Source organism: Ursus arctos, unplaced genomic scaffold, assembly GCF_023065955.2.
Source record: "Ursus arctos isolate Adak ecotype North America unplaced genomic scaffold, UrsArc2.0 scaffold_2, whole genome shotgun sequence".
NCBI lineage: Eukaryota > Metazoa > Chordata > Mammalia > Carnivora > Ursidae > Ursus > Ursus arctos.
Window position 1 is genome coordinate 4,284,249 of NW_026622874.1, and position 26,038 is coordinate 4,310,286.

Genomic DNA, 26,038 nt, shown 5'->3' on the forward strand with positions numbered 1-26,038 from the left:
CGAAGGAAGAAGCAAAGGGTGACCCACAACATGGTTGGAGCAAGATGAGTTTTCATGGCCAAACAGAATTCCTGCCTCCTAACAACGACATATGTCAGCCCCCTGCTTTACGGATACAGGTTAATACAGTTTACTTTAGATACAGAAGCCCCAGATCTCATCCAGGAAGGATCACTCTGTTTTGGAGTTTGTACAGGACAGGTTGGACTGATGATAACGTTTGACCTGAGGGCAAACTTAACTAGCATGTCTATGAACTGATCTTCTCAGAAACTGAAGAAATACTCTTTTCTACCTAATAGAAGGTCCTGTAACTGTTTGTGTTGAACTTCAGCCTCTTAGTGTCAGCCAATTTATACAGATTATGCAGTATTTCAAATATATTTAAATCTACGGGAAATAGCATACCACAGTCTTCATATTTAGCATGTTGCTGTCTTTGCTTCAGATGCATTTTTAGAAGATTTATTTATTTACTTGAGAGAGAGAAAGGGGATGGAGGAGGGGCAGAGGGAGAGGGAGAGAATCTTCAGCAGACTCCACGTTGAGTGTTGAGCCCAATGGGGGGCTCGATCCCACAACCCTGAGATCATCACCTGAGCCAAAACTGAGAGTCAGAGTCAGCTGCTTAACAGACTAAGCCACCCACGTGCCCCTGCGATGCATTTTTTTAAAAAGATTTTTATTTATTTATTCGACAGAGATAGAGACAGCCAGCGAGAGAGGGAACACAAGCAGGGGGAGTGGGAGAAGAAGAAGCAGGCTCCCAGCGGAAGAGCCTGATGTGGGGCTCTATCCCACAACGCCGGGATCACGCCCTGAGCCGAAGGCAGACGCTTAACCGCTGTGCCATCCAGGCGTCCCTGAGATGCATTTTGTAATCAAACATTGTTGAAGGCCTCTCACTTTCTCCTTCTTCCCCTTCCACTGCCCATTCTTCCCTAGAAACAATGGGAATTAGCCTCTCTGTACTTTGTGGACACCAATATAGCTTTGTACATAGGAGTATTATGTGGTAGCAAAATACAATACTGTTCCGTGTGGTTTAAAATCATTCACAATGAGGGCTCCTGGGTGGCTCAGTCAGTTAAGCATCCTATTCTTGGTTTCAGCCCTGCATCGGGCCCCATGGTCAGTGTGGAGTCTGCTGGAGATTTTCTCTTCCTCTGCCCCTCCCCCCGCATTGTGCTTGCACACTCTCTCTAAAATTAAATAAATAAATAAATAAATTCTTTAAAATCCGTTACCAGGAGAGCATATGCTACATATCCCTTGAGAACTTATTTCAGTTGATATTGTTAAGATTTATCTGCTGATTTAGTTTCTGTATGTTCACTATAACTTTCTAGTGAAAGCATGATTTACTTAGCCATTCCTCTTCAGATGGACCCTGAAGTTCTCTCCAGCTCTTCCCTGTTACAGGCAATGCTACAGTAGACACCCTGTACAAAACTGGTGCGTGTACTACTTCACCCACACGCACAGGACACACAACTCAGCTCTACCAGATGTTGCCGGAAAGTTCTACAAAGTGCTTTCTCTACAATTGCACCATTGCTGTGTATTTTCAGACTCTGAAATTTTGTCAATCAGATGATCACGAAAGGGTGTTTCATTGTTTTAATTTGCATTCCCCTGATGACTAGTGAGATTGAGCTTCTCTTCATAGTTTTATTAGCCAGGGGGTTTTTCTCTTCTAAAAATACTCGGCTTGTTTCCTTTGCCCGTTTTTCTCATTGTTTTGCTTGTCTTTTTCATACCCGTTATTGTAATTGAATTTCAGGAGGTTTGAATGTCAATCTTTGTTGCTCATTGTCTTGGGGCTCTCCACGACCACGCCTAGGTTCAGTGATTCCTATGGGGGCTCATAGGACTCAGCATATAGTCATACAGCAAAGATTCATTACAGCAAAAGGATGCCAAGCAAAATTAGCAAAGGGAAAAGGATGAAATCCAGAGGAAACCAAGAATAAGCTTCCAAGAGTCCTCTTCCAGTGGAATCACACATGCTGATGCACTTAATTCCTTCAGGATCCAATTGCAACAACAAGTATGGAATGTTGTCTACCAGGGAAGCTTATTGGAGACTCCATGCCCCAGGTTTTTATTGGAGGCTGGTCACGAAAGCATTCTCTGCCTACCGCATACCAGGATTCCAGACTCCCTGAGGGAAAGCAGATGTTCGCCATAAACCACAATGTTTGTATGAACAGGTTAGGCACAGTGAGCCACTCCTATCAGATCTAGGAATGGTGGGAACCCTCCCGAAACACAAGTCCCAGATGCCAGCTAAGGACCAAGCTTGCAAGAAGGCATTTCTAAGGAGAGCAGTCAGGCCTGCCATGGATGTGTTTTTCTATGCAAGTATATTCATTCCAAGTATCTTCTCATAATCTGTGTTTATATTGTCTTCGGTTGTAAATAGTAACATCTATGTTTTCCTTAGTGCTTTATAGTTTTAATGTCATGCCTAAGAAATTGTTGCCTGCCCCATTCACACAGGTAGCTCCTTATCTTTTTCTCCAGTATATTTTTATATACTCATGTGATATGCAACAAACTGGCTGACTCTTAGCAAGTCTAATACTTTGTGGATTCTCTTGAGTCTTCGTAATTTGCAATTATGACCATCTGTCTCTTTTCAATCTTTACTCCTCTTACTGACTTTTCTTGTCTTATTCCTCTGGCGATGTTCTCTAGTACCATGTTGAGTGGGAGTTGTGACAGTGAGCATCCTTGTCAGTTCTAAGGTTTTAAGGGAATGTGTCCATCACCTAACCATTAAATATGATGTTTGCTATGTGATGCACATAGATGTCCTTTATCAATGTAAGAAAGTTCTTGTCCCAGTTTGTGAATATTTTTCTAAATTTTATGAATGGGAGTTGAATTTTATGAAGTCCTTTTTCTGTATCTATTGAGGTCATTATAATTTTTGTCCTTAATGTGTTAATGAGGGAGCTATATTAAGAGATTTTTTTGATGTTAAACTATTCTTTTATTATTCACATTAAAGATACTTTAGTAATTATTATTATTATCATCATCAAATATACCACTGGGCTTGACTTGCTAAAATTTTATTTAGGAGTTTCACAACTGTGTTCATGACTGAATGTAGCCTGTTATTTTCTTGTACTGTCCTTATCTGGTTTGGTTTCAGTGTTAGTAACTTCATCAAATGAGCAGGGGAAGGTTTCTTTTTTTTTTTTCCTGTTCTTTGGAAGAGTTTGTATAAGACTGGAATTGGTAAAACTTGGTAGGATTTGCCTATAAAACTGTTTAGACATGGGGAGTATTGTGTCAGTTTTTAACCACTAAGTTAATTTTTAAAAAAATTATAGGACTGTTCATTTTTTAAATTTATTCTTAAATTATATACAGATTAAAGCATTTTTGGATTATACTGTGTATAGAATTTTAAGTTCCCCTTTTTCCCCTTAATAGGCATTTCCTACATAATTTTCTTCAAGAAGGTGACTTTTAAGCGTTGAATTTAGCAGTGGTTTTTATTTACCATCAACTTTCTAGGATTTCATAAGGCTACGTATGTCACTAGCTGTGCTAGGCACATAGTAGGCATGCAATGATTTCTGCTGTACATTGCACCCAGAACCTACCAGGTATTGTAACTTTCCAGAGCAAAATGCTGGAATTTCCTTGTGTTGTACTGGGTGAGGGTAAAGGCAGGTCTATGAAAATTAATGGCCGGGAGTGAAGGGGGGAGGCTTTCCTTTTTGCTAAAGGAAAATAACACATTCTTTTGGAGTGATGACTTAGTTTTGAAACACATCCTGCCTGAAATGATGAGTCTAGATTTCTAGGTTTGAACAACCTCTGTTGAAAGACATTTGTAGAGATTTCCAAAAGTGCATCAAAAGGAGACAGGTTCTTAGTTCTGGGGAAAGAGTGACCTGAGGAGGAAATACTTTTCTCCTTTTATTCTTCTCAGTTCCGGGAGCGTAGCATGTGGTTTTCCATGGGGTTACTCTGCTGCACACTGGGACTAAGGAGGCAGTTGCCTTGTGCTGGGTTTATGCAATGCCCCTCTCAGGTTTCGAAATTTTTGATCCTAATTGCTAATGACATAGCAATTACATTTCTTAATAGAGACAGTCCCTCCCTCCCAGCCCCCACCTGCCAAAATCACTTAAGTGCCCACCATCACTGCAGCCAGTGTCCTGTGGAGAAGGCTCTGAAAACGCCTGCCAGACTTTCCTGATTGGAGCCATGAGCAACCCGTTCAGACTGAACTCAGAAACACCCATCAGGCTTGTGCATTCTCTTTTTATTTTTTTAATTTTTATTTATTATTAGAGAGAAAGCGAGAGGGCGAGAATGGGGGAGGAGCAGGGGGAGAGGGACAAGCAGATGTCCGCGCTGAGTGCGGAGCCCAGCGCAGGGCTCAATCCCACAACGCTGAGACCCTGACCTGAGCGGAAATCAAGAGTCGGACGGCTAACCAACAGAGCCACTCAGGTGCCCCACGTGCGTTCTCCTTTGAAAGAGCCCTCACCAGTCCTCACACACTTTCTCAAAAGCACTCTATACACCCATGCCACATGTGTGTTTCTGCTTGTTGCCGATACACACCTACAACCAGTGCCCACCTGAGAGAGCCGACCCAGGGGCCTCCTGTCCAAGGGACACAGACGACCATGTTCTGAGCTCTCTTGTCAAAAGCAACTTGTCTTCTTTTGAGACCTTCCTGTTCTGATTGGTTTAAAACAATTCTTAAGGAAGCTGCAGACTATCTATGTAAAAAAAATCTCCTGTAGCAAACTATTTAAAAAAAAAATCTGGGATGTAGAAAACTTCTTTTTCCCTTTTAGCGAGATGGTAGCTCTAACGCTCTCATTCTTTTGGCCACAGTGTAGCAATTTCTAAATTGTTAGGGTGCATGATGGGTCTCACATGTACTCATTTCTTCCTGGCACTCAGGGTTGGTGAACATCGAAATACTTCCTTGCAAAGTAGAAATGAGAACTCGTAAAGAGAAGAAATGAATCACTTATTCTCCTTTTCTTGGGTGTGTACGTGTGTGCTTGCTCTTGGCTTCCTGCTCCTAAAACTCCCTCCTCCTCCCACCTCCTGTGTTCGAAGGCTGTGGACTTGGGTAGGCCCCTTCCCAGGCGTGCGACCTGGAGCATGCTGTTGGACCTCTCAGAGTCTGCGTCTTCCCCTCTATAAAATCTGAGCCCCCTTCTCCTTTAGTGGCCCAGAAATTTATGACAAAACTTGGGCCCCCAGGTTACCACTGTAGAACAGGAACATGACCAGCATTTTGGGATTTGACATAAAATCCTGGTTGGGGGGCGCCTGGGTGGCACAGCGGTTAAGCGTCTGCCTTCGGCTCAGGGTGTGATCCCAGCATTATGGGATCGAGCCCCACATCAGGCTCTTCTGCTATGAGCCTGCTTCTTCCTCTCCCACTCCCCCTGCTTGTGTTCCCTCTCTCGCTGGCTGTCTCTATCTCTGTCAAATAAATAAATAAAACCTTAAAAAAAAAAAAAAAATCCTGGTTGGACTTCATGTGACCGGGGCTGCTGAGTGCACTCTAGGACCTTTGTTGGCTGGAGACCTGGAAGGGACACACACATTCTCATGACACTTGGAGGCAGGTGTCAGTGTTCAGTTCGGGAGAGATCTTGGCCTCCATCCAGTCCAGTAGTCTCATTTTCCGGACGAGGAGGCCGAGGCCTGGGCCCTCGAGGGCTGTGTGTTCAGGTGACTGACTGCGCCTCCCAGTGGCTTCTCAGCTGCTCCCACTTTATGAGTCTGCGGTGAGGTGGCTTGAGTTTTTATAGGTCACGTGTGGATTCACAGGTTCACACGTGCTCCCCACCAGCCGGGCCGAAGGCTGGAAATGGGAAACCAGCTTCCCGCTGAAGCCTTCCAGCACAGGACAGGGCTAGGTCTTTGTTGTTCAGGCTGGCGGTCGGGGGGTTCTTGGTCTCCGCACATTCTCTGGAAGAGCTGAGAGCCGCACGGGCCTGGGGTCCTGGGGCCCTGGGTGGGGCTGCTGTGCTAGACTGTGCTGAGTTTTCATTGTCATTTCCTCATCATTGGCATCACCCATGCGTTTCGCCGAGTAATCAGGCACGAAGGCCTGACAGCATCCAAAGCTGTCTTCTAGGAGGCGGGCGTCCATCCCGCTGAGAGGCAGGACGACACGTACCAGGTAAACAACCCTGCCGGGCCTCCTGGGCCCAGTGAAACGCGAACTTCAGGTTCCAAAGTGCACGGGGAGGAGTCGCAGGGTCCCCTGGGAACGGAGGCAGGGCCCATTCTGACGTGCACAGCCCGCCCCTCTTGCTCTGCTCCGTGCTGGGGGCAAACCCTGCTGTTGGTATTGGAGCCGGATCAAAGCTCGCTCCTCGCTAACCTGCAGAAAGGAGCAGGTAAACAAATGGGAACCATAAAATAGAGACTGGAATGGAAGTTTGTCTCCCTGTGATTAGCAACTGGCCCCTTTCCAAATTCCACCTGCTCTGAGCGAAGCTGCCGCGGCTCATTCCAAGCGTCTCTCACCGCGCCTGACCCACGCCTTCGGGGAACAATCCGCTGGTGTTGGCCAAGGGCAACAGGGGCGGAGCAGCTCCAGGAGGAGGCATGGGGGGCAGCGGGAGGTCAGGACAGGCAGGACCCACAGGTGTGGCTGTGGACGCGTGTCCCGGGCTGAAGCGGCCGGTGACGGCTGCCGACTCACCGTGTGTCTGGCGGGTTACTCAGCTTTCTCTGCTCCAGCTGCCCGGTGTGCGAACTGCTGTAGCGTCAGGCATGCAGACGGGCGCGCCTGGTGGCGCTGACGTCACAGCTGCCCTCGCGTCGGGTCTTGGCCATGTGTCAGTCGTTCTGGTGCAGTCGCCAACCTTAGCGGCCCCTGCGGGGGTGCGGGCAGGTCCTGGGGACGGCAGCGCGTCAGGTGACGTTAGACCGCAGGCCAGGTGAGTTTGGGGGATGACACTGGGTCCTGACTCTTCAGTGAAAGAAGAGGCATTGGTTTGGCTGGTTTCTTGAGGTCTTCAGTCCGAGTATCCAGCTTGTGGGTGTGGAGCCTGAACCAGAGCTGCCTCGATGGTGGGGCTCGGAGAGCGGAAGGATGACACCACCACCCCCCCAGTGTCTTCTCTCCTTTCCTTGGGACAAGGGCTGGGGTGCCGGAGTGGCCAGCCAGGAATCCGGGAATCAGGAGCAGTGAACATGAACACCCTGGTCAGAGCAGCCGTCTGGATTCTAGAGAATAAGGCCGAGGGAGTGAGCGGACTGACACTGAGCATGGGGTAGAAAGCCTGCGGGCTTGGGTTGGACCCGGTCCCTCCCTGGGAACCTGGTAATCACCTCTCAGAACATAAGGAGTGTTTTGCACTGCTGACAATAAGATCTGTTTAAAAAAAGGATGAGTTTGCTCTCTTCACTTTTCTTGGCCTGCCTGAGCAGAGCGGGGACGACGCGGTCAGGTACACATTGTTCATGTGCCACCTGCGGGGTAGAGGGGTCCCTCCCGCTGCTCTTGTGGTGGGGGAAGGGGTCCTCGTGGGCCGGGCAAGGAGATGAAATAAAAGAGCGTTGATTGAGTCAGCATGCAAGAAGCTGGATTCCCGAGGGTGTGATCTGCCTGCCCCCCAGACCCCCAGATTTCCCACAGAGCTCAGAGGGAGCCGAGCTGACGGGTCAGGACATCATGCTGGTCCTGCCTGTATGCAGTCTCCTCCGTCCTTTCTGTCGTTCAGGCCCTGACGTGATTTGGAGGGTGGCTAGGGGCCATAGCAGGAGCTTGGAGGTTTATCTCAGCTGCTCTGCTAGCTGACTGCGCAGTCCAAGGCTGCCGCTTGCCTTCTCTGGAACTCAGGTACCCATAAGAACGGAAACGACAATGTCAGACTTGCCCTAGGGGCCTGGAACGAATAACCAGTGTGAACCCATCTGAACGCTCTGATGCTTGATAAACACAATCCTGTTGGCCCTATGAGACTGCCAGTGAGGCCTACAGGATGAAGAACTTTTGAGGCTTATGTACCAGTTTGCCGTCACACTACCTGGTGGAATTTATGTCCTTAGAATGGTAGGAAGTGGGAAGCTCCTTCTCACACGTCTGTTACTTTCTGCCAAGTGGAAATGTCATGCTGGCGTCCATACTGGGCTTGAATGGGGTAGATGCCCGCCGTAAACTAACACAGACCCAAGCTCACGTCGTTTAGTTGATGGACTTCACATGCAACATTTTTGCAAGCTCGATCTTGTCTCCTACTCTCCTTTCTCAGATTCTCCATGACACTTCACCCAAGACTGTGAATGTAGCTTCCCACAGATGCTTCCTCATGACTAACTGGCTAACTGATGGAGTCTGAGTGGATAACCCTTGAATTTCTTGATGATTCTTTACATGCGAAGTCTGAAATCTGGGAGCCACCAGTTATCTTTGGATCTAACATGATCTCCAGCAGTTTGCTTGTGCGCCTTTGGTCTCTGGTACGTGTGGTCAACGTTGATCAAATATCCTATCTGAACTGGGGCAGGAAACACTCCAGGCAGGTCACATTATCACCACTGCTTCCCGTGCTGACAGATTGGTCACGTCTTTCTGTCTGTCTTTGGAGAGCCTGATTTCCCTCCTGTGTAATACGTACACCTAAATGCCCAGGGACCAGCAGGGTGAAGAAGGTAGGAGACAGCCGCCCATTAAAGCAACTGTCTGACTGATCGAAGTACAGACCGCGGTCTCTGCTACATTTGATGACTTTTCTCATTTTGCTTATTTCCTCAGTCAGAGGCACTTTCCTTTTCTGTTGACGCTGAAGAGACGTGGGGAGGGTCTTTCACACATCTGCCTTCCTAATTGCTTTTCCAGGTAGAGTCTCCAGGGAGGGCGTGATTTCCTAATGGGACCTCTCGGGAGTCTCACTCTGGAAGTAGAATGGAATTTTTAGAAGGATGGAAGACGGATGTTCATTTCTCATACACACACAATGTCAGTAACAGTGACATTTTAACCAGTACGTAGGGTTTAGCCAGGAAGAGAACTTCATCCTCATTGGTTCAGACGTATGCATGTTAAAGTACTTAGAATCACACCTGGCACAAAATAAAAACGCCGTGAGTATTCATTGTTATGAATGTGACCATCTTTTTACTTTTAGTCCTTGTTCTATGGCAAGGAAACTTCAAAAGCCTGCCTCAGACCCTCTGGGTTCGTAGGCCCAGGACGGCAGGAGAACCAGACGGTCCGGGCCTCTCATCTGTGGCGATGCCCTGTGTCATGTGCTACTTCTCCCGACCCGTGGACTCCCCTGAACTGTCGTGTTCTTTACCCCTGGGTTTGCGCCTCCCTTGCTTGGCCCAGCATGGAGAGAGGGTGGAGGGGCTCGCGCCTGAGGCTCCATCTCGGTCCCATATGCTGTATCCAGCTCCAGGTTTGCGTTCTTGGCATTTCAGGGCTCCCCGCTCACTCCACGGGCACAGTGTTGGCATGTGTGATGAATCGACATGCTCTAGCGAGCAGTTCTCAGAGTATAAGCCAAGAACTTTCCGAAGAGATATGCAGATACATCTCGTGATTGACTGCGTACTCGGTGCGTGTGGGCACTAGGCTAGGCACTGGGGATGGGGCGCCGAGACGTGGCCCCCCTCTTGTCTTCATCTGTGTCCTGTCCCAGGAGCTCCGCCTACGCTGTCCAGGAGCTGACAGACCATTGGGCCTCCCAGACCCCTTGGGACACATGGGACTCGTAAGACCCAATTCCTAAAAGCGCAGTCATTGTCAATGGAGGGTTCTCTTTCTAGAGTTGCACATCAGTCATTTAGCCAGCCTGGGTGACACCAAAAAACTCACTTGGAAAAAAAAAAAAAAGCACAGTTAGCGAACAGATGTCATAATCCTAAGTAACTGGTCTGGCCGCCTTGAACGAGCTGACTGGCTCTTTGTCATCTTGTAGCCACAGTCTGTGTGTCTGCTCGGCTTTCTGATGCTGGGGCTTTTCCCTGAGGGTCACCACCAGGTTTTTCCAGTATTTAGATGATTAAACTCACAGATGGCAGCTTCTAAGTTATTCTGCCACTGATTAAAGAATTGTTAAGGCAGATTTATTTCTCTAAATACAAACACATGCAAAACTGAGATTTTTGGCTCCAACTTTGCTAGACACAATAGCGCATTGTTTCCCTCGTCAAGATGTGTTTCATTATATCCTTGTGTTCTAAAACAGCAGTGCCTGGCATTTATATTATGGTGTCGATCACTAAAGAACGCTAAGCTCTTGACCGCAGTTTTAGAAAGATACTCAGCCTTTCCAGTTTTTTTTCTTTTCTTTTCTTCCACCGTCACCAATATAATTAGGTGTGATCATGTATGGAAAGCACCGCGTTGCATACGGTGGGTGCTCACGAAGTCTGGTTATTATCTGTATCCGTGGTCTGATCTGGCAGATGTATTTGTAGTTAAACATGCATGGTCCTTGCCCCATGTCTCTGCATCTTTTTTTTTTTTTCTTCTGGGAAAAGTAGAGAACTGGAGTTCATTGCAATCTCTTCCCTTTTTCCCTTTAAAGTTTTATTTAAAAAAAAAAAAGTGGAAATCACTGGTCTTGGTCTCATGCCAGCTGGTCTCAAATTAGTGTTCTTAAAAAAATAAAAGCTCCATCATTATTCACAAGTATAATTTTATATGTAGAACCTCCCCTTCCGATTTACAAATAAATTAAGATTTTGAATTCGAAATTCAAAATTAAATTGTATTTATTTATTTCACCAGCAGTTCGATAATGAGAAGGTGCCCAGGAATAAACGTAACGTGGTTCATTAAATCTCCACAGAGAAGATTACAAGTTTTTTTCAGAAGACATTAAGAACTCTGAATAAACAGAGAGCGAACACCATGTTCGTGATAGGATGGCTTCATATTGTCAAACGTCAGCTCTCCACAAAGTGGCCCGAAGAGTCAGTGCAGTTCCAATCAGAACTGCAACAACTGGGGAGGAGAGTGTGATACACATTTATATAAGGAGCGGAGAGAGGAAGGGAGAGTCTCCGTAAATAGGTTAAGAGAATGGGGGCCAGTACACAGGGAAACATGAGACAGATAGCCTTGTGGAAAGTGGGAGAAGGAAGGCTTATTTAAGAAATAGTGCTGAGGGGCGCTTGGGTAGCTCTGTTGATTAAGTGTCTGACTCTTGGTTTCAGCTCAGGTCATGATCTCGGGATCGTGGGCTCGAGCCCTGTGTCGGGCTCCGGGCTCAGCTCAGAGTTTACTTGAGATTCTCTCTCTCTCCCTCACTCTCTCTGCCCCTCCCCACTGCTTGTGCATGCATGCTTTCTCTCTTTCTAAATAAATAAATAAAATCTTAAAAAAAAGAAAGAAATAGTGCTGGGACAGTTGAAAGCCAGCTAAGAGCCTAGCCGTGGAATCGGGTCCCTACCTTCACCATATACAAAAATGAATTCCAGGGGTGCCTGGGTGGTTCAATCGTTAAGCATCTGCCTTCGGCTCAGGGCGTGATCCCAGCGTTCTGGGATCGAGCCCCACATCAGGCTCCTCCGCTATGAGCCTGCTTCTTCCTCTCCCACTCCCCCTGCTTGTGTTCCCTCTCTCGCTGGCTGTCTCTCTCTCTGTCAAATAAATAAAATCTTTAAAAAAATGAATTCCAACTGGATTAAAGATTGAAATGTATAAAGCAAACTCTAAACAGTTTAGGAAAGACTATAGGAAAGTATTTCTATGACCTTGGGAGTAGGGAATGACTTTCTGAAGAAGACACAAAAAACATAAACTGTGAATGTAAAGATTGATAAATTTGTATTTAACTAAGAACATCAGAAAAAAGACACCATAAATTAAGAACAAAACAAAAACTACATATTCAGAGAAATTATTTGAAATATATATAACTGTAAAATATCGGTACCCAGAATATTTGAAGAATACTACAGAAAATAAGAAAAAGATAATACAAATGAAAATGGACAAAGGACTTGAACAGGCATTTCAGAGAAAAGAAAATAGGAAGAGCTAATAAACATAGGAAAAGGTGCCTAACCATCAAAATTTAGGAACCCCAAATTTAAACCATAATGTACTACCATTCTGTGTCAGCCAGATTGACAAAAATGTAAGAGTCTGACAAGCGTTGACGAGGTTACGTGGGCTAGTGGGAACTCTCCTACACCAGTGGTAGGACTGCAACTCGACACACCGACTTGGAAAGCAATTTATTTTAACCCCTATGATCCAAGTAATGGGCTCACAGTCCAACCTGTCCATTCCCTGGCATAGACCCTGGTGGGAAGAGAATGAGCTTTGGGGTCAGACAGATCAGGAGTGGAACCCCACTTTGAGCATCACCTAGTCATATGAGCAGATGACTTTTTGGGTTCCTTTATCTGCACAGTGAGAGTATAGAAGGTCGTGTGTAATGGCTAAAAATTAATGGCACAGAGTAAACCTCACTAAGTGGCAGCTACTTTCATTATTTTCTGAGAGAAGGGCAAGCTCCTGGAGGACCCCGGCTCATCCTTGTCGCTGCCCGGAGCAGACAGTGGGTAGGCGGTAGGGTAGGTCTGATGTGGATTCTCAAGGTCTCCACTAAATGCCCAGCTCCTCCTCTGTGCATTTAATTGTACACCACCCACCCTGCACCCCGCCGCCTCCACGCCATGTCACACAATGTTCTTCACCCGGGAAGCTCCCCGCGCTGCTTTCACATCACCGTGGCATCTTCTCTGCCGGCATCAGCTCTAGCATCAACCTCTGAACCCTCCTGTGTCCATTCAGAACACAAGAGGTCATTGTGACGGGAGGATGTGTTGTTATTCTGTTGCTGGGATCCTTTTGAGCTTCTTGTAAGTTACAAGCCCGGCTCTGCGGAGAACACGGGAGAGCAGGGGCTGATGTGCGGCCGGATCCGAGGTGCACCCCTGTGACCCCCTCTCAATGCAGCAGTCTCAGAGATGAATTTACCCTTTCCTGAAATCTCATTAAAGCGGTGCCTGGGGGCTCAGTTGATTAGGCATCCAACTCTTGATTTTGGCTCAGATTATGATCTCAGGGTTGTGAGATTGAGTTCTGTGTTGGGCTCTGCACCCAGTGGGAAGTCTGCTTCTCTCCCCCCTCTCCCTCTGCCTCTCCCCCAGTCAAGCGCGTGCGTGCCTTCTTGCTTGCTCTCAAATAAATCCTTAAAAAAAAAACCTCATTAAAGAGTACACTTACCGTGATAAGCACGGAGTGATGTATACATTGTTGAATTGCTAATTGTTGTACACCGGAAACTAATATAACACTGTGTATTAACTACACTGGAATTAAAATAAAAAACTTAAAAAGAGCATGGCTTTTGAACGCCCTTCCAGTGTCACACGTGGGCCCACTCCCGCCTTGGCTATCGTGAAGCCATATTTCCAGGCGCACTGTTAGGACCATGTCAGTGCACAGAAATCAGAGCCCAGGAGGATTAGATCTGACATTTGAACCAGTCCGGGCCCTCTGCCCAGGTATCTCCTCTAGTCTTCAGCCTATCTTGATGGGACATATTAATTTCTCTTTTATAAACATATTATAAATCCAAGTCTTTCTGAGCCAGTACCAGGACAAGCAAGCATCTGGTTTGCCTGGGACTGAGGGGTTTCCTGGGACACGGGGCTTTCAGTGCTGAAACTGGGAGAATTCCAAGCAAACTGGGACTGTTGGTCACCGTGGCCAACACCTGCCTTGCACACCAGGTGTGGGCAGGCCACAGCTGTGCGTACATGCACAGTGGGCTGAATTGTGGCTCACCAAAAAAGATATGTCCACCCGGAGCCTCTGAATGTGACCTTGCTTGGAATAAGGGTCTTTACAGATGTAATGAAGATTAGCATCTTGAGATGAGAGCATCCAGGATTAGGGTGGGCCCTAAATGCAGTCAGTGATGAGGGTCTTCGTAAGCGGCGGAAGGGAGACACAGGGACAGAGAGGAGGCTGTGGTAGGGGTGGAACCATGTTTCTCTAAGCCAGGGGACCCCGAGGACTGTCGGTAGCTAGGAGACGCAGGTACAGTGTCTCCCTCACAGCCTCGGAAGGAACCAGCCTTGCGGACACCCTGATCTCAGACTTTAGGACCCCAAATCAGTGAGGGGATGAGTGTCGGTTGTTTGACGCCCGAAAGCTCTCACCACTTGTTACCACAGGCACGGGAAACTCACACAGCTTGGCAGGTGAGTTGGGGATATTGGCTGCTAAAAACCGGGCAGGGGATTTTAGATTTTTTCTTTTTTTGCAGCTGGTCGCCCAGCCTACCCCTTTGCTCCAAGTGAGCTAGACTCCCTGTGGCTGTTTTTATGGGGGGCCTCCGTTCAGTAGTGAGGCAGGACGTGTTCCTTAGGGCACGAGGGCTGCGCTGCAGGAGCCCCGGGACTGCATCCTAGTGAGTGTGCCAAGCAGAGGCTGGGCCTATGGCCTTCAGACCCTGACCTTTCTATGCCAAAACAAGGGTGTTTTAGACTTTTTTTTTTTTTTAAGGGGATTTAATATAGGGTTTCACTTGGCATGGACAATGCCTTGCCATTTAAGAAAGAAAATAAAAGGGAATCTCTAGAAATCTCTATAGGTTGGATTTTCTCTCTCCTTTCTCTTCAAATGCCCTTTTATGCCCCGCCATCCTCCGCAGAGTTTGAACAACTCCCAGTGCGTGGGATCGCACCTCTCCGAATGGCCTGCCTCACCCCTGCAGACGTTCGGGCTCTAGGCTGGGTCTCATGGTTACTGTAAGCACAGAGCGGGAAGAGGGAGGAAGGAGGTGGGGAAAAGTGGGCAGGCAGGAAAATTATTATAAAAGGGTTACAGGAGAAGGGAAGTGGGGGGAATCACAAAAGGAGACGCCGTGCCTCCGGAAGAGTGCTCTAATTTCCCCCAAGTACCGCCGTAGAAATTGCACTCCAGACTCTCCGCCGTGCGTACAAGGCAGGAGTACAATTTACCTGCATTGTTCCCTCCGCGTCATCCGCGCCCTCTCTCCCGCGCATCGGTCCGCAGGGTTCGTTCTGCACATTATCACCTGCCCCTTGAGTATTCTTGTCTTTGCACTGATCTGGCTGCCAGAAAATGTCCCTTTTGCAAGTCATGGACAGCATTCAGTATACTTTATTTTACGTCACTTATCCTGTTCCAGGCTATTTCATTACTTAGCATTCAGAATTTCGGGCCTAAATCAATAGCCTTGACATAAAGGCAGGGCCCTGCTTTCTCTCTTTGGCATTAGCAATTACTTTCCTGAATCAGACGTTTCTTTCTTTCTCCAGAAGTCCCGCGTGGAAAATGGCCCAATTACCAAGTCTTAATTTGTTAGAGGGAGAGATGAAGATAAAAACTGTGGATGGGATTTCCCCGTGAAAGGACTCTACCTACTTCTACCCTCAGCCTTTTACACTTAGCAGTGCAGTTCTTGGTTCCGGAACATTCCTCTCTCCCAAGAAGGGAGGCTGGTCTGTGCCACCCGTGCACCTGCGCGCCGAGCTCCAGCCCGCTCTGCCACATGCTGTTCAGCACTTCCAAAGTTAACTTGCCTTCCTGTTTTCCCTCCTATAAAATGGAGAGTCACGGAATCTTGGGGAGTATTTTGATTGACGAAGTGCCAGGTACCGTCCTGAGATGCACGCCCATGCAGGGGTAATGGATGCGTCTCGAACCAGTTGTACTTGACACCTGCAACTCCCGCTCCGACTCCTTATGTTTAGAACCCAGCTTCCTCGTAAGGTGTGTGACAGCCGGTTCCAGCGAGGCCACTGCATGCGCATGGAGTGGGGGGGGCCCTCTCAAAGGGGATGGGGAGGAGTGGTGGCTACTACACTGATCCCGTTGATGGGGACCAGGTTGGGAAATAAGACTTCATGGGTGGTCTCTGAGCTGCGTGTGTCTGAAAACAAGTCCGGGTAGCTGAAGCCAAGAGGAGAAGGTCATCTTAGCTTTTCTGCACTGGCTCAGACCTCCCGCCTGTGGGAGGACAGAGCCCGTGGCCTTTCCTGCTGACACACTGAGGCTAAGGCATTCGGGGCTTAGCACCGTGCTGCTTTTATTCTATCTGATTGACACCATGGCGGCTGGACCTTCACCAGAAGCTCAGTGTTCTCATTTCTCCCCAGGGAATCTCAGCATCCTGTATGCTCTCTTGTCAGAGTCGCTCCCCAGACTGTTGATAGCAAGGCCTCAGACCATCTGCTTTTTCTTACTTGGAAAAGAGGAGGGCTGCCTGAGGGCCCCTGAGCACCTTGATGGCCATGGTGTGACTGTTGAGTGGGAGAACCCAGCCTTGGGGTGTAGGAGTCGGGGCGTATGTGGCCTCTTTCTTTTATTTTTATAGCAAAAAAAAAAAAATGTGTGCAAAAAGTGTATATAGTGGGAATGTAAAGTTAGAAGAGAAAAGAACACCCATGTTCTGTCCATCAAGCATAAGAAATGGAATATTCTAGTACTCTTGAAGCGCCATATGCAGTGTTCCCTCATTGTACCTTCCCCTGGACGAAACTCTGTCCTGACTTTATTGCTAATCAACTCCTTGACATTATTATATTGTATTATTTACTACATATCATATACTCAAATACCTGAGCCAAATCTGAGAGAGGTGTGTATGCCCATAGTTTTCTTCTGTGGGGTCGATTTTCGTTCTAGTTCACCACCCACGGTGTCAACCAAAAGTTGACAGGTGCCCACCCATTTCCTGTGGAATTCTCTCATTTAGATTCTTACACTTCTGAAATGTTAGGCTTGGTATACAGCAATAAAATGGTGAAACAGAATTGATTATGTGTTGTCGCGATAGTGAGGCATGACAGGTCACCACAAAACTTAGCGGCTTAAAATACCAATCATTGATTGTTGCTCCTGGGTCTGGGAAGTGAGCCTTGAGTAGTATGGATATTTTAACCATGTTAATTCTTCCAATCCCTAAGCATGGGATGTCTTTCCCATTATTTGTGTCATCTTCAGTCTCTTTCATCAGTGGTTTATAGTTTTCAGAGCACAGGTTTTTCACCTCCTTCGTTAATTTTATTCCTAGGTATTTTATTCTTTCTGAGGCAGTTGTAAATGGAATTGTTTTCTTAAATTTCTCTTTCTGCTACTTTGTTATTAGTGATTTCTGTGTATTAATTTTGTAACCTGCAACTTTACTGAATTCATTAATGAGTTGTAGTAGTTTTTGGGTGGAGTCTTTAGGGATTTCTATGTATAATAACATGTCATCTGTAGCTAGTGAAAGTTTTACTTCTTCCTTACCAGTTTGGATGCCTTGTATTTGTTTTTCTTGTCTGAATACTGTGGCTACGACTCTTAGTACTATGTTGAGTAAAAATGGCGAGAGTGGACATCCTTGTCTTGTTCCTGATCTTAAGGAAGAAGCTCTCAGCTTTTCACCGTTGAGTATGATGTTAGCTGTGGGTTTTTCATGCATGGCTTTTGTCACGTGAACATTTTCTTCTTATGGCAGTGACAGAAGTCCAAGACTGCTGGGCAGAAAGATGCATTGTCACTGAAGGTCTCGGCCTTGCACATTTAATTTCTACCTACATTCCATTATCCATGGCTCTCACATAGCCCCCACTGGGTAGGAAATACATTCTTCCTCTAGTGGAAGGAACTGCAAAGTCATGTGGTAGGCACAGATAAAGAATTTGAAATACTAATTCAGTTTTGAAGAGATATCGCTCTGTATCAGTCAGTGTGTGTGTCTGTGCTCACTGAGTTTCATTGTCAAAAGTTTAAATGTCTTGAGGGTTGGATTTATTAATCAAGTATGTTCATTTTTACCTCTGGAGTCTCTCAGGTGGAATATTCCAGATGGAATATTTCCTAAAATTAATAAAAAGAAAAAAGAAAAGCAGAGGAATACTCACTCAAGCAGACCCCTGCTTCCTCTTGCTTTGTTGCTTGCTAAGGGGAGGGAGAACAGGAATTCACATGGCACCTTCGTCCCTTAAAACTTGGTGCTCACAGGCCAAGGGTGTCACCTGGTCTGTGGAGTCCCTGTGATTACCTGGGGCTTCTTGGCTGGGATGGGTAGGAAAAAGTAAAACAAAACCCAACCCCATAAATTTTAGATCTTGCTTCTTAAGCTGGGGGTGAACAAAAATATCATAATTCTGCAGAAAACTACCAGGATACACGTGGGTTCATTTTCAAGATCTCTAGATACTTGGCATATGTATTAAAAAGATAAAGTAGGTGGTGGCTCTTCATACTTTAAAGGTTATTCACTTTATAAAAGGACTTGGTGTAAATTGAAGTAGCAATTTTTTCCGAAACATTAAAAATTTCAATAAAGAACCTTCGCTTTCCTTACAACTTTTCACAAGTTTTTTTGTTTTTTGTTTGTTTTTTTCATCACATGTAACAGGAAAATCCTTGCAGATCTGGAACTGTTTCTCCCCTGTGGTGATCACTGTATATTTTAGCTGTTTAATTTTTATTTTAAAAAATGTTTAATGACTCATATATGGTTCATTTTATACACTTGTTGATTTCTGTTACTATAAGTCATTTGATTTTCACATTAAGCAGGATTTAAATGTCTTAAAATTGGCTTGTGTATCCATATTATTTTAATTATCTTTTAGTGCTTTATAACTATATAAATGAATTTTTTCTATCTCTATTTTCAAGGCTGGTTGAGAGATTATTGTAATCTGCATTTTGGTGGCCGGGCACTTCCAACACATTAGAGATCACGTTATTAGTGAGAGCCTCGTGTCTTTACTGACACATACCCAAGGAAGAGGAAAGACTTCTCGCTCCGACAGTAATTAAGTCATTTCATTGCAAAGTAGCTGCTCTTTTCATCTCCCCATCAACTTCTGGGTTTTGAGAATTATCTTTTGAGTGTCCTAGTCATACTATTACTATAGGTTTTGTTAAAAATAAACGGGTGGCTCAGTTGGTTAAGTGTGTGACTCTTGATTTTGGCTCAGGTCATGGTCTGGGGGTCGTGAGATTGAGCCCCGCATTCACACTGGGCAAGGAGTCTGCTTGAGATTCTCTCTCCCTCTCCCTCCCCCTTCCCTCCCCCCGCTTGCATGCACATACTCATGTTCTCTCTCTCAAAAATAATATAAAATAAAAATATAAAAATTAAAAGGAATGGTGAGAGAAGGAAACAGCTAGAGAGTCCACCAACAATTTCCATATTCCTAACTATTTTCTTTCGCTGAACCATCCTTTCCCTCCCACTCTGTTTTAGTGTCGAGCATTATTGCTGGAAGAACTTTTGAATTTTCCAGGAATCCGTCTGCTCTTCCTACCGTCTCCCACCTGAAGTCCTAATGTTCCATTCCAAGCATTGCAGTCATTTTCACAGCAATGCGTGTGATTTCACACATGGAGATTATGACTTCTCTGGTGAGTGAGCGCTGTAAAATTATTAACCCTATAGGACAGGGGCCCCATTTCACACTAATCTCTTTAGCAACCAACCGAAAACAGGAAAATGGGTGGCATAAATGGATTGAGGATAATGCAACATCCCATTTAATAATCTGTCCTGAATGCCTCTAGAACATAATCTCAGCCAGAAGTGATAGCTGATACCGAAGAGAATCACGCAAATTTCTCTAGAAAAGGTGGCGCTCATGTGGAGGAAGAGCATAGGAATGGGTTGGGTCCGTGGAGCTAAAGTCTTGCCCTGTGGTGCTGGGCCATGGGGCCAGTGGGACTCCTAGAGAGACCTCACAAGCTGGGTGACAGTGTTCTGAACAGGTGGATTCCGATTTGCGTCTAGTTTCCTTGGATTTCGGGGAAGAAGAGCTGTACATCCATTCATCTGGATCTATGAATTAACACTTACAACCTCCCAGTCATTAACAGCAAGAATAAAACAGCAAGAATAATCCAAGAGTCTTGATGTCTTGCTCAAAGACCTAGAACTTCCATGACAATCAAATACCCTGTTTTCAGGTTACTGTTCCTATTTTGAGGAAGGGAGTTTTTAGCCACAAGAGGAGGGTCAGTCTAAATAGTTCAACTGTTTTTCCCAGCCTGCTGGGCCTGTCACACGGGCACATCACATAATGGGCTGCACTGTATTTGATTATGCCTGAGATTTGTGCTACCTTTTAATACCATGACTTAGATGTAAAAGAAAGCTCTTAGGACTGGTGAGTGAAAGTTGCTCAGAAATAAAATATTTCCCTCTGCATCACCAGTAACTCTGGAAACCTCACCACAACCGATTGATCAAGTCTCAGGCAACTTTGTTCATGAAATGCAGTGAACCTGAATTTTGGTTTAATCACGGATGGGGTTATACGGCGGGATTTGAAGGCATCTTCTGTCCTTTGGATGAAAGACTATCACTGGAGAAATTACTGCAAGTCACAGGACTCCAGACATTGTAGAACCTTCTATTACCCCCATTCAATTATTATTACTGTGATTTTCTAGTTAGGGAGTGTATGGACTTGAAAAAAGTCATCTAATAAACATTGATTAGTAGCTGCTCGGTGCCTGATAGCAGAAAATTAGAAGGAACCAGATGTACCCACTTTAATTAATTGCTGTAATCAGTAGTGGTGTGCAACATCAAGGGTGAAAATTGCTAACTTAAATTGTGGCTTTGTGGCTCAAATGAGTTTTTGCAGTCTCGAGGTCTTTTTTCCTCCTTGAATTAACTACGTATTTGGAGCTTCTATGTTTTCCTTTCCCATCTACCTGAATTTTTTCTTCCTCTTATTTGGAGGGTGGGAGGGGTTCAATTAAGACTCTTCATGGAGTGATGGGTTCCAAATTGCCAAGTACTCTGCTGGAGAGCTGGGAGTTTATTCCCTGAGTTTTCTCAGTTCATTCAAAAGACCAACAAAGAGGGAACATGAGCAGTGATGGAAATGATATCATCCTCCTTTCGACAACATGTAGCACAGATTGGAAATAGAAGTAGCAAATCCCTGCCTTGAAAAATCTTTTCTGGTTTTCCTTTGCTTAGACATCATTTTCTCTGGGAAGCCCTCCAAACTGCCCCCACTCTACCCTCAGTCCTCCTTCCAACTCTGCGAGGCTCCCTTTCCCCTGTCTTAGTAGTTATTATGTTCTGTTTTGCAGTTGCCTGTTAATCGTCTATATTTTCTGCCATTTGGGACACAGGGCTGTGTCTTGTCACCTGTATATCTCCAGCAGCTAAAACAGAGCCTGGCATCCAGTAGGTGCTCAATAAAGCCTGTATTGAATGAATGAATGAAGGAATGAGTGGAAGTAGTGTCTATCTCATCGAGGTGGTAGGCTCTTCCATACTTCATTCATTTCTGTGTCCTCGGTGCCCACGTGGTGTATCCATCATCTGTTGCTGCAGTGAGCCACCCCAAAACTTAGTGACTTAAAGAGCAGTCATTTCTTCAGCCAGGGTTTTGTAGACTGGCGGACTGGCAGTTTAGACCAGGCTCAGTGTGTGCTGTCAGCTTCCAGGTGAGCTGGGGGCTTGTGATCATTTATCTTCCGAAAGACCAGCCCGGACTTATTCAAGAGGGAACGGGGCAGTGTTCCGAGGGGTAGAGTGTGCATGACGTCTTGGGGCCTAAGCTTAGAGGTGGTAGAGGGCCTCTTGTGCTGTATTTTATTGGCTAAAGAAATCACAAGGCCGGTTAAAGGGAGGAGAATGACAGGAGGTTCAAAGTCACACTGCAGGGGGCAGGGATACAGGGAAGAGAAGAATTGAGGGCGTTTTCCCAAACAATCTACCATACTTGGAAGATAGGAAACACACCAAACAAACAAACAAAAACCCCCAACAAACTTGAATTGAATTAAACCTGAGAAACATTAGATTTAGCCAAAATCTGGGAAAATTTGTCAGAGACGTTGCCTTTTCTCCTTGGTTCCACGTTAATCCCTTTCTTGTCCTTGGCCTGCTTCTCGATGACTCCACAAGCACTCAGGCCTTCGTGTGCCCTGTCGGTGGCCGAGTCCTCCTCTTCAATTGACGAATTATTTATTGGGCACTTGCTTGACTGCCGAGTGCCTAGTGCAAGCCAGACTCTTACTAGGAATAGAGCGGTGAGCAAGGAAAACATCATTCTTGTCCTGTACTGGTAAAGATGTTTGAGGAGAAATCACCGGTGTGATTAGTTTCGAAGACACGTAGGATTGGAGGGAACCAATAACGACTGGGCTGTTGAGGGTATGATTTCGAAGCTGAGTCCTTCGGGTAGGTTGGAGATGCTAACCGAGGAGTGGTGATGAGGCAGGAAGGCGATAGGGAGCACTTCCCAGGGCGAGCGAGCATGGAGGAGGCCCCCACAGAGGGAAAGAGCAGGATGTGTGGGGAACTGGGGGGAGGAGAGAGGGTGTGCAGATCGGGTCTCCCAGAGCTACGTGGGCCCTAAAGGCTCTTTCCCAGGAGGGATGAAAAGCTGTCGAAGGGTTTTAAATCGGAAAAGATATACCCTGCTTCACTTTGAGAAACCTTCCTGGGGTGCATAGAGAACAGCTGAGAAGCATGTAAGACTGGGTATGAAATCCATTCCATTCCCCACCATCAAAGAACCATCCCCCAGTTCCTCAAAAAGTGAAAAATGGAACAACCCTACAATCCAGCAGTTTTACTTCTGGGTATTTATCCAAAGACAACGAAAACAGCAATTTGAAGAGATACATGCGGCCCTATGGTTATTGCACGATTATTTACTCGACTTATCGTGGGGATCATTTTGCAATGTATAAAAATATCAAATCCATATGACGTACTCCTGAAATGAATAGGATATTGTATGTCAGTTGCACTTTAATAAAACAAAACAAGAACCTCATTCTTCCCCCCGCCCCCCACCAGGTGTTAGGAAGACAGCGGTCTGACTAAATTGAGTTCACACTAAGATTGCCCATGACCTTGTCAGCAGTACTGGCTCAAATAAATCTGTAACGAGAATGTTTAGGTCCTTCTGAAGCCTGGGTTGGACAGTGACGTCTCAGCCTTGGGGGCACACAGTGGCCCCTGGAAGCTGAGGGGACAGGGACAGGAAGGGAAGGGGAGGGGAGGGAGCCGTCCTACCTGGGCGCCTGCAGGGGAGGGGCCTGGGGGCTGCGGAGTCCTCAGATAGGCTTTGGAGGTGGCTGATCTCAGTGGAGACGGGGTCTGAAGCCGGTTCTCCTGGGATGACTTCCTCCTCACCCCTGAGGGTTGCTAACCTTTTTCGTACCCTTTTATTGGGCATCATTTAAAAACCTTGCAACTTGTCAGAACCTTTACTACCTTAGGTCTTCCTTCTGGCATCGTCTGTGGGAGTGTCTTGAAAGCACCGCTTGACAAGCCTCACGGTATTCTGGGAATAACTGACACGTTTTTGTCCGGGGAGTAAGCCACTTGTGTGTGTGCAGGCAGGGGTCCCACGCCAGCTGTCCTCAGTTCTGAGCGGGCTGCGGAAACAGCATGGTGATGGCCCCACTTCTTCTTGATGGAACATTTAGAGCCTCTCTCTGGCCCGCAGATCCCTTCACCAGGTGGCCCGCATGCCCTCCCGAAGTTTCCTTTACAGCCCAGGTCCTGCTTCTCAATCATGCTCGGTATTGGGCTACTTGCAGAACGGAGTCATTATCTCTAATGTTCAGTAACTGTGCCACCAAGATAATATAATAAAATTTGAGAAATGTAATTTCGAGAGGCTTTCTACCCAAGCCTTGTGTGTGTGTGTGTGTGTGTGTGTGTGTGTGTGTGTGTGTGTGTTTAATCTTTCATAATCCTGTCCCCAGGGCTAGGAAAAACCTGGTTTTCCCTCCGGCTTCTGCTTGGGCTGCCCTTCGATTCTGTTCTTGTTTCTGCTTGGCTGTGTCCGGAGTGATCTGCACCAGCGATGCTGCGAAATGTGGGGAGCCGGGAGCAGAGGCGACATTGGGCGCCGAGGGTGCCCCGAGCCGTGTCTGTGCTGCGGGCCTGGGTGTGGGTGGTGGAAGTGCAGTGCCGTGGCTTGAGCTCTGTGCTTTTCATGCGCTCGAATGCTGTGCCCAGCTCTGGGTGATCTGACTGATTCCCCCGGGCCTGGGCTGCGTCGGCATCTCTCCAGAGGGATTGTGACCTCACAGCAGCTGGACGGCTCTTCGTGAAACCATTCTCGGGGTGAAAGCCTGGCAATAGAGTAGAGAGAGATTTCTTCCTTTCTTTTATTTTGTTTTTCTGTTTAGGAACATAACACTGAATTCAGTCATTCTGATCTGCCTTCTTGGAAGATCGTGATACACAGTCTTTGAATTGGCAAATCAAAACTCTGATTTCCCGTGGGCGGTGTCCCCTTGAGAAATGAGGCAGTTAGACTGTTTTGAGTAGTTCCTTTAAGGAGCATAGACCATAATGGTGGCCCTGTTTTGCGTCCTGAGGGGCTGTGGACAGGAAGTCTATGGCAAGGTTCATAAAACACTTAGAGCCTTTTCAGAGAAAGGAGCCATAGAAATGTAAGGCCGCGCAGTTGGGTTGGAGACCTCCCACTGAGCCTCCAGGCTCTCCCTTCACTCCAGCTGTAAAGGGGAGCAGGGAGCGGATCTGTGACAAGGTCCCCGCCCCCGCCCCTCTCCTCTTAACTCTCTTCTCAAGGGAAGAACCAAAGGGTCCGAGGCTAACTATCCATGAGAGTCCTTCCAGCAGTGAACCCCCGGTCTCCGTCTTATGTCTTTGAAGGAGTAGAGTAGCTCCCCTCTTAAACTGTACCATTGTACTTTGTCCTTTTTCTGAAATTGCCTTATAAATAAGGAGCCGACTTGTCTCCTCAAGGAGTCCAAGTGAGCAGGGCTGTCCTTGAACACCAGCATAAAGGTGAATCAGGTACAAACCAGGCATTTGCTTTTCCTCTGAGATCACTGGGTTCCCTTTCAGGCCTGCTTATGCTGGGACTAGGGAGGGGAGAATTGGTAGAGGCGGAGGTGAGGACAAGGGTTGGGACTGCTTCGTAAAGGAAATGTTCTTAAAAAGACCCCATTTGAATTCCACGGGCACTCCAGTTTTCGACTGCTGTGATGTTTTCATAAACCTATCCCAGGCACTTCCAACACCTTGGAAAATATCACAGAGAGTTAGAGCCCAAAATAGTGTGTCTCACGCCAATCAAGACATCAATAATGAAGCATAGGCTGGTTAAAGACCTTTATTTGGAATGAAGAGAAATGATCCTTTTTCGAACATTAGACACAACTCCGTATCTTCTAGGGAAATGTTTATACACGCCATTGGCTTAACATTTTAATGGAATTAATTAGATACTTCAGTTCAACAAATGGTCTATTCAGGCAGCTTCTTAATGGGTTTTCAACAGAACTGAACTAGTCATCTGCTTGAACCAGCTGGTCATTTGTGTGGTAGTCACGGGTCTGGAGAGAGGAGTGAAAACTGATCAGTGATGAATGGCGGCGGTCAGACCTAAGGAAGATCGGAGAACTCCAACCACAGAGTCATAGCGACACCTCCTACAACAGTGAAATGAGATCACGATCCCCACCCCTCGAGGTCTCCTCTGATTTCACATGAAGTGGTATTTTCAGTTCTCATTGAAAAGCACACAGAAGACGTTGACGGTTTGGCAGGCGTGATGGGGGTGACGAGAGAGAGAACTTCCTGGAGGCATTTGGACAGTAGAGATGATGATTCTACCTGGGGTTTTCTTAAGTCCTTTTGGAAACATTCCTTTTCAGGGACTTGAACTAATTGACAGAAAGATACCCATTAAGTATACTTAGAAAAATTCTTCCATCTAGTTTTATGGAAACTGGATTTGCCTGGGAGACTTTTTTGGGACTTCATTCTCAGAATGGCTTGGGTGGATCTGCTTTGACTTGATGGCTTTGGGTGAAAGGAGGCCTCAATGAGTGTGAGGCTGTTTTGGGGAATTAAGGTTTGCCTGAGACAGCGCTGGTTCAGACTTGAACTTGTCTCTGCCCCTCCATTATTCATCTTTATAACCCTGCACCTAGCCTAATGTTGATTTCAAGGTCTTTAGGTTTCAATATGTCTGCAGTTTGGTGGTTTGCCAGCCTATAGCCCTTGAGTTTATTTGTCAAATCGGGCTCCATTTGCTGCTCAGAGCTGTGGCGTTGGGGGAAGGAAGCTTTAGG

General features: G+C 46.4%; 1 protein-coding gene and 1 long non-coding RNA gene across 2 annotated transcripts in view; one reads left to right on the forward strand and one right to left on the reverse strand.

Annotated features, from left to right (window-relative positions):
• KIF26B (kinesin family member 26B) overlaps positions 1 to 26,038 on the forward strand; it is a 415,887-nt gene that overhangs the window by 78,184 nt on the left and 311,665 nt on the right.
• On the reverse strand, positions 4,274 to 6,831 carry LOC130544344 (uncharacterized). Its single transcript, XR_008960564.1, has 2 exons — positions 6,710 to 6,831; positions 4,274 to 6,385 (listed from the first exon to the last, which is right to left on the reverse strand). It is a non-coding gene; the product is annotated as an uncharacterized LOC130544344 (long non-coding RNA).